A 13,349-nucleotide genomic window follows, 5' to 3' on the forward strand; every position below is an offset into this window, starting at 1 on the left:
GTGTCGGAAATTTTCCGACATTTATTTTAATGTCCGGTAAAAGATTTACGACATTTAGTTTACGACTCTTATAAAAAGGTCACTTTAAAACTTGTGACATTTCACATAATGTCGGCAAATTAAGTACGGTTCTCAACTTATTTCGTTAACGACATTTAAAAGTGTCAGGAAAATTCTTGAGTTATTAGTGATACTTCTACAACACATCTTGCTAATATAATAATTAATCATTGACATTTGCACATACTTTGAGAGGACAATTACAATAAATATAAAGCTGAAATTATATTTTGCTATAATGAAAGTATAACCTTCAAATTTCTAATTAAATACCTACAAGTGTCATTCAACATAGACAATTGGAACTGTAGTAAATAGAAGTTTTCTATAATTAATTTCAAGAATGTATTTATGAATAGCTTTACATCATTACAATTAAATAATGTTAAATCAAACTATTCGGTTGGATTTGAGCTAACTATAACAAATTCTGCAACAACAAATTTCTTCACTTCTTCAACTCTTTCTTTCACTTTTTGTGCTACATCCCGTCAGCTCCAATTCCCTGTGCCTCCGCCCATTTGATACTCTATTGAACTGAGACAACAAGGTTCTCTGAGGTAGTTAACCTATATTTTCATAAAATGAGAAATAACTAGCAGATCATTGAAAGTCAAAATAAGATTGCATAATCTACATGCAAGAATAATTTAATAAAATGAATTTATGTAGTGCAACTATTTTTACGAGTGTCCTTGTCCTTGTAAGACAACCAATTGAAGTATAGTTATCTGCCATCGAAGAAAAAAAATGCCTTAGTAAAAAACACATAACTTTAATAAAGAAAGATGTTGTTTGGCCATCAAATATACAAGGACATTACCATAAGTTGCCACACTGTGGACTTTCTCACTGCAACTCCATATCACACACACAAAGGCCAGTAGATTTGTGCAACCTCATTCTTCACCAAATCAACCAGCATAGCCATCAGTATATTTCAACCTAGTAAATTCTAAACACGTTCGACTGATTGCATAATTTTCGTAGGGACGAAATAATTACAGGGTAAATAGAACCCTATATTTAGACAAGTTAATAGCACACTTATTATTATGGCATTTCTCCTTCGAAAGCCAAGAGTTAACTACCAAATTATACTAACTAAACATGCCCTTAGTAAAGCTAATGATACATATGGATGTGAAAATTACTTACAAGCATTTTCCTGCCACACAGGAAAATATTTTCATTCACATCTAATGACTGCTTACTAGGATCATGTAACTAAGTATTTTGTTAAGTGTACAAGAAACAACTACCTGGTGATTGAAAACCAGCACACATCTAAGTTGCTGACTTGCAGACAAGGATTGAGGAAATTTAATTAATTTTGTTCATATTTGGAAATGAATAAACAATAGGGAAGGTCATAGTGTTTAAGATGCTTATCAGACATTTTGTCAAATAGTTGTAAGGCATAATTTGTGAATGTGATATCAACATTACTTTATTTTGCAATTAACACCCCCACACAACTTCCATTCAAACAAACCTATCTCCATATCACCACCACAAAACAAAATCACAACATAGATTAAGCTTCAAAAACTCAAACTCCCAATTCTTCTGCTGCGAATACATAGGGAACAAGCAAATGCAATAAATAAACATGATTGAATTCCTCCGAGAAATCAAAACACTCACCAGAAAGAAGGAACAATTCGAATCCGATCGATCAATCAAGAAAGAAAAATTCTAACCTGGAGTTATTCTAATGCGCAATAGATGAAGAGAAGGAAATAGAGAATGAAGCAAGAAGAGAGTACATATTCATACCTCTATTACTGAAGATTCTTGATATAAGATTCTTGATATTCATGGTTGCGGTGGAGGAATTCGGACGGGATAGAGAAATGGAGGGGTTGGGGGTTTTTTTGGGGGGGGGGGGGGATGTTGTTATGAGAGGAGGTCGAAGAGTAGGGTTTCTTTTAGATATTTGAGAGGGAAATTTGGGAGGGATGTTACAAAAAAAATTCCCTTTTTTTTTCCCTTCAAATTACTAGTAAATTTTTGACATTTGCCATACATGTCAATAATGAATGTCGTCTTATTTTTAATCATGTGACATTTAGATCAAATGTTACTATATTTTCCGTCATTTTTATCAAATGTCAATTTTTTTCCACATTATTTTTAATAAATGTCAAGAAATAATTTTTTTTTCCGACATTTATTATAAATGTCACTAATTAAATGTCGTCGTAACTCATCTTTCTTGTAGTGAGCTGAGAATCGCAGCGTAGTCTTACACGTCTCGCCCCGTATTTGAGTGCTAACTTTAACCCTGCAATTACAGCCTCTTACTCGGCCTTATTGTTAGTCATGTTCGGGCATCTTATGGATTGGCAAAGTAAAAACTTCGAGTACGAGTACGAGTCCCAGTCCAGATCCCGACGTGTTAGAAGTGCCATCGGTGTACAGGACCCAGAGGTCCCGTGTTTGGGAAGAAGTGTGGACGACTTCTTTCCCGACTTCGGGCATTATATTTACGTTGAAGTCGACGACGGAGTCAGCGAGAACTTATGACTTTATCGTTATTCGCAGTTGATATGTGATATCGTGCTTGATTAGTTCTATGGCCCATTTGGCCAACCTGCCCGATTGCTCGGGTTTATGCAAAATACTTCTTAAGGGAAAAGTCGTGATTACCAAATGGGGTGGCACTAGAAGTAGGGTCTAAGATTCTGTGAAGCTACGACTAAATCCAAGGCCAATATTTCGAGGTGAGGGTACCTCGTCTCGGCGTCGACTAGTGTTTTGCTAATGTAATAGATGAGAGACTATGTACTGTTATTTTCTCTGACCATGACTACGCTCACAGCTCCTTCGGATACGACCAGGTAGACGAGGAGATACTCCCCAGGTTCTGGTTTTGAATGCAGTCATGGTGATGATAAGTAAGCTTTCAATTCCTTCAGTGTTTGGGCGCACTCGGAGGTCTATTAGAGGTCGTTGTCCTTTTTGAGTACGCTGAAAAATTTATGGCACCTATCGAATGATCGTGAAATGAACATGAAAGGGCGGCGATACTTCCAGTCAACCTCTGAACCTGTTTTTTGGTGGTCAAGCACTCTTGTATCCCTTCGATGGCTTTGATTTGGTCGGTGTTGACCTCAATACCTCATTGTGACACTAGGAAGCCCAAGAATTTTCCTGAAGCCACACTGAATACACACTTTTCGGGATTTAGTTTCATTCCGTATGGCGTGAGTATTTCAAAGGTTTCTCTCAAGTGATCGATGTGGTCTTATTTCCTTTTGGATTTGACTTGCATGTCGTCTATGTAGACTTCTGTTGTTTTTCCAAGTTGGTCTCTGAACATCTTTGTTATCAACCTTTGGTACGTTGCTCCTGCATTTTTCAGTCCGAAAGGCATGATTCTGTAGCAGTACACCCCCTAATGTGTGATAGAAAGTAGTTTTCTTCTTATCCACTTCTTTCGTGAGGATCTGATAATAACCTGAGTAGGCTTCTAGAAAACTCAGCAGTTCGTGTCCGGCCGTCGCATCGATGAGTTGGTCGATATGGGGGGCAAGGGAAATAAATCCTTGGGGCATGCCTTGTTCAAATCTGTAAAGTCCACGCACATTCTCCACTTTTCGTGCCTCTTTTTCACCATGACCACATTGGCGACCTATTGGGGGTATTTTGATTTCCTGATGGAGCTGTTTTCCAACAATTTTCTGACCTCTTCGTGTACTGCATCGTTGATTGCGGAGTTGAACATACGCTGGACCTGTCTCATCGGGGGGTGGAGTGGGTCGACATTCAGCTTGTGCGTGGCTATTTCCTTCGGGATACCTGGCATATTTGCATGGCTAAAAGCAAACAAGTCAGCGTTAGTGGCTAAGAATGGACGAAATTTTCCTGGTTATTAGAGCTTGTAGCCGATGCAGGCTTTCTTGTTGTGGTCGTTGCCATCCAATTGAATGGGGTCGGGGTTTTCTATGGTCAATTCTGTGGCTTCGACCGTATCGAGATCTCTGATGACGTCCTCGTCGTATCTCGACCTAGTTGATTGCTATGCTGCTTTTTCTTTATCCTTCATTTTTTGAGTAGCCGTACAATCTAGAGCGATGCTGTAGCATTCCTGGGTCTCAACTGCATTGTTAAAACCTGTTAGCATGATGCAACACGGCATTATCTTATCCTCGAGTTTCATTTATGTAAGTACTCGAGGGTGGATAATGCATGCGCCACTTCTATCATCTACCATAATGGGTCTCACATTGGTATTTAAAATTTTTAAAGTGATAACAAGAGCATCGTAGTGGGGGAAAGCCAAACCTTTGGTATCCGACTTATCGAAGATGATACTTTTTTCGAGTTCATCATATCGTTCATAGGTGATTGACCATTTGAACTTGTTGGTTGTGGCGAATTTCACGTTGTTGATATAAGCATCATCGCCGCCTCCAATGATCATTTGGATGGTGCCGGTTAGCGAGAGCGGTTTTGGTGGTCCTTGATGTTGTTCACGTCCTCTGGCAAAATTAGTCTGGCCTCGATCGCTCAACAACTCTTTGAGGTGTCCCTGTCGTATCATCTTTACGACCTCCTGCCTTAGAGCAATGCAATCCTTGGTTTGTGTTCTTGTTCTTGGTGGAATTCACAAAGGGCATCTGATTTTTTGGTATTTGGTTCTGACCTCATCTTTTGCAGCCACTTCACCTTAGTTTCTAGTTTCTCCAAGGCATAGACTATTTCTGTAGGCGTTACACAAAAATTGTGAGCGGACAATAGGGGGAATACATCTTTCATATCGGTGAGTCCCTGCTCTTGGTCGGGATGGACCCTCTTTGTGGCGTTGAGAGGATGTTATGGCCATCCTTATATACGGTAGATGCCATTCCCTGTTGGGTCGTGGAGCTACAAGGTCCCTCCTGATGTCATTCCTTCAATTTTTTCTGGATTCGCTTGCACCGCAGTCAGTCAGTGAGTTAGCCCATTGAGGTCGTATTGGTCTGCTCGGACCTCAACACAATATGTGTTGTATATTTCATCCCAAGTAGTTTGGGGGGGGGGAGGGTACTTCATAAGTCGACTTAATAACTTTCTTGTCTCCCTTGAGCCATTTCTGCTCAACCCGTTCTGGAAAGCTACGATGACCATTCCTCCCGACACATTAGGTAAGGTCATTCTTACTCGGTTGAATCGGGCGAGGAAGTCCCTCAGTCATTCTCCCGGTGATTGTTTAATAGCGAACAACTCGTTCACTCTCTCCTCTGCTTTTTTTTGGCCCCAGCATGGGACGTTACGAATTTATCAGCCATTTCTTCGAATGTTTCAATGGAGTGCACGTGCAGCTGTGAGTACCATGTTAATGCTCCTCCAATGAGGGTCTCACTGAATATTTTCAACAAAATTGAGGATACTTATTCCATGCCGAGGTCATTGCCTTTCACGGCGGTGACGTAGTGAGTTACACGATTTTCGGGGTCAGTCGTACCATCATATATTTTCAGGTAAGGCGGCATTTTAAAGGTCTTTGGTATGGCGTGCAAGGCGACTTCATCGATGCATGGCTGCTCGACGAACCGACCAGCATCTATCTTTGGTTGGAGCTTAGGGCAACTGCTATCTTGTTGAACCTTTCTTGATGTTCTCTTATTTGGTCCTAAAGTGCTTTGTTCTTGTTCTCCATTTCCTCCATCTTTTTCAAAATGGCTACGAGGGTGTTGTCACCTGCACCATTAACAACGTTATGAGCAATACCTGTTGGAGGGGGGAGCGGGTCACGCCGCTTGACCGTTGGTGTTATAACACAGGTCATTACATTTTTTGCAACCGCGTCTTGAGCAGGCTTGTGGAGGATGCCGGTTAGCGTATCTGTTAGTCAAGCCTCGAGGAGCTTTTTACTGCTAGTTGTGTCTCCTCCACCGTGAACGTGGAATCTCATTTACCGAGAGATATTATGATGATGCAGTGAGGACGAGGTGATCCGCCTCGCATGGGAGAAGCATTGGGCATTGTGTCCTCGCCCACTGCTTCATAGATCTTATTGATGGTGTTCAAGAGATTGGTTGTGAGGTCGCCCATTATCCTCGTTCTTTCTTCTCTGTTACCTGCCATATTAGACCTGTGCATACAAGGAAAATGGGATCTTGTTCTTGGTTTTTTTTTGTTTGTTTTTTACCAGTCCGTTTTAGTTGCATATCTAGAGGGAACTAAAAATTTAACTAGGAAATCCTCACAGACGACGCCAAATTGTTTGACCAAAAAGTATAAACTTTCAATTAAACTATTTAATTTTTTGACTAAAAAGTATAATTTTCGGCTAAAATTATTCTATTTAGGTAATAACGGGTTAAACCTAGTTAATAACAATATCTCTAGATGCGAATCTTGAAAACGTGTGTGAGATGGGACAGATCCAATAAAGGGTTGATAATAACAAGCATTAAATAGTCATAAAGTATAAGAGTAATGGAAGAGTGACCGATAATAAATAACAATAAATGATATTTGAGTAAATAGGCGGAGTGATTCACCCAATAAATAATGAGCTAAGTGATTATTCCTTATGGCAATGATGAGTGACAGACAAATCCTAGAACGTTTGAGCTATTCTCAGATCTGATGGAAAAATATGGAATAGTCTGAGTATGAATATTGATGAAAAGGTAAAATTTGTATCTTTGCTAGAGAGAGAAAATCTTCTTCTCAAGAGTGTTTTTCTCAAGTGAATATTACATGCCTTATCCCCTTATCTTTTTTTATATTTATACAAGACATGTCCCTAATAAACCCTAATAGTACAAGTGAAGAGAATGTTTGATGTAATATTCTCTTCAATATCCTATTTCAAATACTAGTCGTTACAGCCCTTTACGCAATAATCTACCTCGGTCATGGTTGACACCTCAGTCACGAACCTTTACGCAAGAATGTTTGGTGGCTTCACAACAATTGAAGCAGAATCTGATAGAATACCCTTCTGTTACCTATGCCGATGTACCTAATCGGTATCAATCGAAAATTAGAGTTGAAGATGATAAACTAGGGGCCCCTTCAGAGTCAGTCTACCCCGCCAGAATCCTCGACAGAGTCAAAAGAGACATCGATCGTGAACCAGGATCAAACAGGGATTGCTATCGGCAATATAATAGAGATCGGAGTAGCAGTGGGTCCGGGCGGAACCACATAAAAAAAATGAAAGGAGAAATGACCAAGGTCAAAGCAATTGGGCTCTCATGACCAAAAATATCTTCGACAGGTCCATCGGGCCTAAAGAAGCGTCGAGGCTATCAGAGTACAACTTTAATATCGATGTTGCCGCCATCGTATCAGCTATCGGGCAAATTAAGGATACCAAATGGCCTCGAACTCTACAATCCGATCCAGGTCAAAGGGATCCCAATCAGGTGTGCAAATATCATGGAACTTACTGTCATAGAACGGAAGATTGTCGACAACTGAGAGAAGAAGTAGCCCGACTATTCAACAATGGGCACCTTCGAGAGTTCTTGAGCGACCATGCCAAGAATCATTTCAAGAATAGGGATTCTAACAGACAGACAGAACAAGAAGATACCAAACCTCAATACGTCTTAATATGATCATTAGTGGAGTCGATATCCTACAAGAGCTAATGTTAAAACGCACCAGAGTGTCCATTACCAGGGAGAAACAAACTCGAGACTACATACCTGAAGGAATCTTATCTTTTAGCGATGAGGATGCAAAATGGATCATACAATCTCACAATGATGCACTGGTAATATCCGTACTCGTAAATAAAACTAGAATTAAACGTGTGTTAATTGATCCAGGTAGCTCGACCAACATTATTCGGTCAAGGGTCGTAGAACAACTCGGTCTATAAGACAAGATCGTGTATGTAGTCCAAGTCCTAAACTGGTTTAACATGGCATGTGAAACCACCAAAGGATAGATAATGTTACCGGTCAATACCGCCTGGATCATACGAGAGTCCAAGTTTTATATGATCGAAGGGGACATGAGGTACACCGCCCTTCTTGGAAGGCCATGGATCCACCACATGAGGGTAGTGCCCTCAACTCTTCACCAAGTGCTAAAATTCCCAGTCCCGGGTGGAGGGGTGAGGGATTAAGATAACCTCCGAGGAACAACCGGCCGCAAAATAGATGTTTGCCGTCGAAGAAGCGATTCTGATATTAACACTCACAACATCGAAGGAACTGAATTCGAGCGCAAACCTAGAGGCCAAATAACAATCACCGATATCATCCGCAATCAAATCGTATAAGCTAAATACTTATGAAGACGATGATTACTGGGTTCCCCGATCTTTTATAATCCCAAATGACTCTGACACAACCAAATCAACTATCGAAGAGCTGGAACAGGTTATAATCGAGCATCTACTCGATCAAAAGGTATAACTGGGCATGGGATCAAAAGGTTTTACTTCGGACTGAGGCCTCCTCTTCTGCTTGACTAGATAAAAAATTAATCTGGTCAAGCAGAAGAGGAGGCCTCAGTCCGAAGTAAAACATGCTTTCATCAAGGACGAGGTATCTAAACTCCTTAAAATAGGGTCCATTCGGGAGGTTAAATACCCGAAATGATTAGCAAACGTAGTGGTAGTCCCTAAAAAAGGGGACAAATTAAGAATGTGTGTAGATTATAAATATTTGAACAAAGCATGTCCCAATGACTCTTTCCCTTTACCCAACATTGATCGCATGATCGATGCAACATCCGGCCACGAGATCGTTAATTTTCTCAATGCCTATTCCTGGTATAACCAAATACGGATGAACCGGATGACCAGGAAAAAACTTCATTCATCACTAAATACGGCACGTACTGCTATAACGTAATAAAATTCCGATTAAAAAATTCTGATGCCACTTATGAACGTCTAGTAAATCGGATGTTCGAGGAAAAATTAGGAAAAATGATGGAAGTTTACATTAATGATATGTTAGTTAAGTCCCTACAAGCAGAGGACCATTTAAAATATTTGCAGGAAACCTTCATCATATTATAGAAGTACAATATGAAGTTGAACCCAAAGAAGTATGCATTCAGAATCGGATCAGGAAATTCCTCGGGTTCATGGTATCCAACTGAGGGATCGAGAACAACCTTGACAAGATCAAAGCCATCGAAGATATCACGGTCGTGGACAACGTAAAAGTTGTGCAAAGGCTAACAGGGAGCATAGCCGCCCTGGGTAGAGTTTTTTCGATGTCATTCGATACGAGCCACCGATTCTTCGCACCACTGAAAAAGAGGAATAACTTCTCATGGACTCCAGAATGTCAACGAGCTCTGGAGGAGCCCAAGAGATACTTATCGGCCCACCGCTGCTTCACACACCAAAGACAGATGAATAATTGTTCTTGTATCTAGCGGTCTCGGAGGTAGCGGTAAGTGGAGTCTTAGTTCGAGAAGAGCAAGGCCTTGAATTAGCCAAAAGCTTGGGGGCAGAGGTGATCGAAGCCAAGTGCGACTCCCTCTTTGTGGTAAACCAAGTTAGTGGAACATTCGAGGTCAGGGAAGAACTAATGCAAAGATACTTGGACAAGTTACATGTGACATTACATCGGTTCATGGAATGGACTTTGCAACATGTACCTTGGGATCAAAACAATGAGGCTGATGCCCTCGCTAACTTGGGATCGTCGGTCGAAGACAATGAGTTCAACTTGGGAGAAGTCGTGCAACTTATGATATCGGGGGTGGAAAAAGTCCACGCCGAGATCAACTCAACGAGCCTAACTTGGGACTGGAGGAACAAGTACGTGGAATATCTCAGGACCAGAAAACTGCCCTCGGACCCGAAATAATCGAGGGCCCTGCGTACAAAGGCAGCCCAATTTAGCCTGTCCAAAGACGGAACCTTGTTCAGAAGATCATTCGATGGCCCACTTGAAATATGTCTAAGGACGGGGGATACTGAGTACGTTCTAAGGAAAATCCACGAAGGTACCCGTGGAAATCATTCGAGCGCCGAATCACTGGTTCGAAAAATAATCAGAGTCGATTACTACTGGATAGACATGGAAAAAGATGCAAAGGAATTCGTTCAAAAGTGTGATGGATTCCAAAGACACGTTCCGATGAGTCATCAACCTGGGGAGCTACTGCATTTGGTTTTGTCACCATGGTCTTTCATAAAGTGGGGAATGGACATTGTCGGCCCCCTTCCATGGGCACCGGGTAAGGCTCGATTTATATTATTTATGACTCACTACTTTTCTAAATGAGTGGAAACCTAGGAATATGAATAGGTACGGGAGAAGGTAGTCATCGATTTCATTTAGGACCACATCATATACCGATTCAGGATGCCAGCCGAGATTGTATGCGATAATGGGAAACAAGTCGTCGGAAGCAAAGTAACCATATTCTTTGAAGACCATAATATCAAAAGGATCCTATCGACACCCTATCACCCTAGTTGGGATGGACAAGCTCAATCTTCCAACAAAACCATACTCCAACGCCTTAAAAAGAGGTTAACTGACGCCAAAGGCAAATGGAAAAAAATGCTACTCGAGGTCCTATGGGCATACTGAACAACCTCGAAGTTCAGTACCAGGGCCACCCCATTTTCTTTGGTTTATGGTACCTAAGATTTAATACCGGTCAAGGTTGGAGAACCAAGCATCAGATTTCGATACACAATAAAGGAATCAAATGACGAGGCTGTGAGCACGAGCCTAGAGCTATTGGATGAAAAGCGCGAAGCCACCCTCGTCCGACTGGCCGCCCAGAAACAACGAATCGAAAGATATTACAATCGAAGGGACAACCTTCGACACTTAAATACAGGGGACTTGGTACTAAGAAAGTCACACTGAGCACCCAAAACCCGAATGAAGGGATATTAGGACCGAATTGGGATGGACCGTACCAAATTATCAAGATCACCGGAAAATGATCCTACAAGCTCTTTATAATGAACGGTGAACAATTATCGAACAACTGGAATATAACTCACTTAAAGAGATATTATTGCTAAGGTACGACCCCCATTTTTTTTTTTTTACGCTTCAAAATAACTCTTGTAGGTATCCAACAAAGGATGATACGAGAACCTAGGTTTGAAAGCACGCGTTGCACTCTTTTTCCCTTAAACCAGCTTTGTCCCAAATGGGTTTTCCGGCAAGCTTTTTAATGAGACAACAAGTAAATCGTGCTAACTTAGAATTGAAGGCCGGCTACGAACCGATGACAATGATCACTACAACATTCGAGGACTCACTTCGGTCAGCCCCGAACACTGGGGGAAATACCCTCGGATATCGACTTTAGCAAGGAAAGAAAATTTTTGATCAATGAGGCCCGACCAATAGAATTTATTGTAAGGGCCAAACGGTTAAATAAACCGTACCCGCACAAACCGATCGAGCCCTGGAACAAAACATATATACATGTACAACCTTCGTGCACAAGAATTAAAAAAAAAGACTTTTCCTTGCATATGAACATTTTTGCCCTTTAAAATATTTCTTGATACCACATTGTTTAAAGAATTTCCTACACCCGATCCCCTAAAGTTATCGAGCCCAAGGGCCTCCTTAATCCGAGTTCAAACATTCACCCGGGGACTGCCGACCGAAAATAATCTCAGATAGTCCGAACTATCAGATCACGGGGGCACAAGACCTATTTGGCAACGCCTAAATTTTACAGGCCACAGCACCCCTATTCGGGGACTGTTATCTTAGGCATGCCCGGATAACTCGGGATATCAATCTCAATGGGTGACACCCGATTAAAAAAAGCTACGGCCATATTAACATGGCTGGGAGATGTCCGAGACTCGTAACAAAAACAAGGCCTTCAATTTTTTTAATAACCGATTCTAAAGGCTACCCTCGACAAGATATAAACCTAAGATATTTTGGGAAAAAAGTTATCGGTAACACCGAATCCCTACAATGCCTTGACACAAAGCAGCGTTAAAGGCATGGTTTGGTAGAACGTTCGAACGTAGCCTAACTATTTCATGCTAAGGCATTTCAACCTTTGCGAATACAAATAAAAAAGCAAAGAAAAAATTCAAAAGCCATAAAATGGAAAAGTGTTTTATATATATCAAAATTTCTTTTCAAGGGCTGAATAGCCCCGATACATGTTTTTTACAAAGGCCGAACTATCTCAACAAAAAGGTAGTACAAAAAGTGAAAAACCTTAAATGGCCTAATCCTCATCGGGGGCTATGTCGTATCCTACTGGGTCTTTGCTAACATCAGACTCACCCGACTCTTCAGACTCCTCGGGATAAGCCAACTTCCTTTCCTTGGCTTCGCATATCTTGGCATTCTCGTTTTTGGCCAATATGTCAAAATTCTGAGCCTGGACTCCCTTGAGGGCCTCCTTTCGGGATTCCCACCTAACATACTTCACCATGTTTCTGGTTTGTTCCTGAATGGGCTCGACATTGCCCTTGAACTAGGCCAATGTTTCATCAGCTTCGGTCTTGGCCACGACAACCTCTTACTTGACCGCCTCGAGCTCCTTGACCAGATTCTTTTGACCAGAAACAACCGAGTTCAGATGCGATTGGAGTCCTGCGATCGTTTTGGCCTGCACCAAGTTTTTCTCCTTTATAGCCCGAAGTTAAACCTCAACCGACGCCAGTTATGCCCGGGCAGTCTCTTTCTCCGAAGCCAGGCAATCCATGTTCTTCTTCCATTCTTCGCCCTCAGCTTTGACCGTATCCACCTCCCCTCGGAGCTGCTATATCTGGAGCAGTTTCTTTTGAACCTACGAGTTCAGACCATTAGCCATTGAGTTTGACTTATAATCACTTACTTCAAAAACTCTCCTTACCTACTCGACCAGGTCGGCATGCTCCTTCTGAGCCGCTTCTAGCTCAGCTTGTGATTTTTCACTTAGAAGCTTGTATGCATCCCTTTTCTCAGCAACCTCCCGAGTCTCGACCTCGTGACGTTTGAACTCCTCCCAGTATCAGAGAAAGGCCTCGTGATGAAGCACCGAGGCCCACAAGGATAAAGGAAAATTTTACGATTATTCATGATTATATCTAAGTACATAATGAAGGGACATTCGAAGTTACCCGATTCAGCGCCTGTTGAGTTTCATTGAACAGGCAAGGCGCCTCCACCTCGTTCATTTTAGCTTGATCCTCTTCGGTCGCCAAGCACCGAAGGTAACTAGCAATCCCCACAGAGGCAGAGAGAACTCGGGCATCCTCCGGAATGGACATAAAAATTGCTCATCTCCGAGTACGATCAACACTCAGAACAAAGAACTGATTCACTAATTTTGGCTTGAAGAAGGCCCGCCAGCTCCCGGGGATGGTGTCTTCTTTGGTACCCGTA

At 41.6% G+C, this 13,349-nt stretch overlaps 1 long non-coding RNA gene across 1 annotated transcript; it reads right to left on the bottom strand.

The window, feature by feature from the left end:
• Positions 1 to 366: 366 nt before the first annotated feature.
• On the bottom strand, positions 367 to 1,947 carry LOC142176438 (uncharacterized). The gene is made up of 3 exons (XR_012705058.1): positions 1,840 to 1,947; positions 884 to 964; positions 367 to 791 (listed from the first exon to the last, which is right to left on the bottom strand). It is a non-coding gene; the product is annotated as an uncharacterized LOC142176438 (long non-coding RNA).
• Positions 1,948 to 13,349: the final 11,402 nt, after the last annotated feature.

Source organism: Nicotiana tabacum, chromosome 22, assembly GCF_000715075.1.
Source record: "Nicotiana tabacum cultivar K326 chromosome 22, ASM71507v2, whole genome shotgun sequence".
In the NCBI taxonomy this organism is placed as follows: domain Eukaryota; kingdom Viridiplantae; phylum Streptophyta; class Magnoliopsida; order Solanales; family Solanaceae; genus Nicotiana; species Nicotiana tabacum.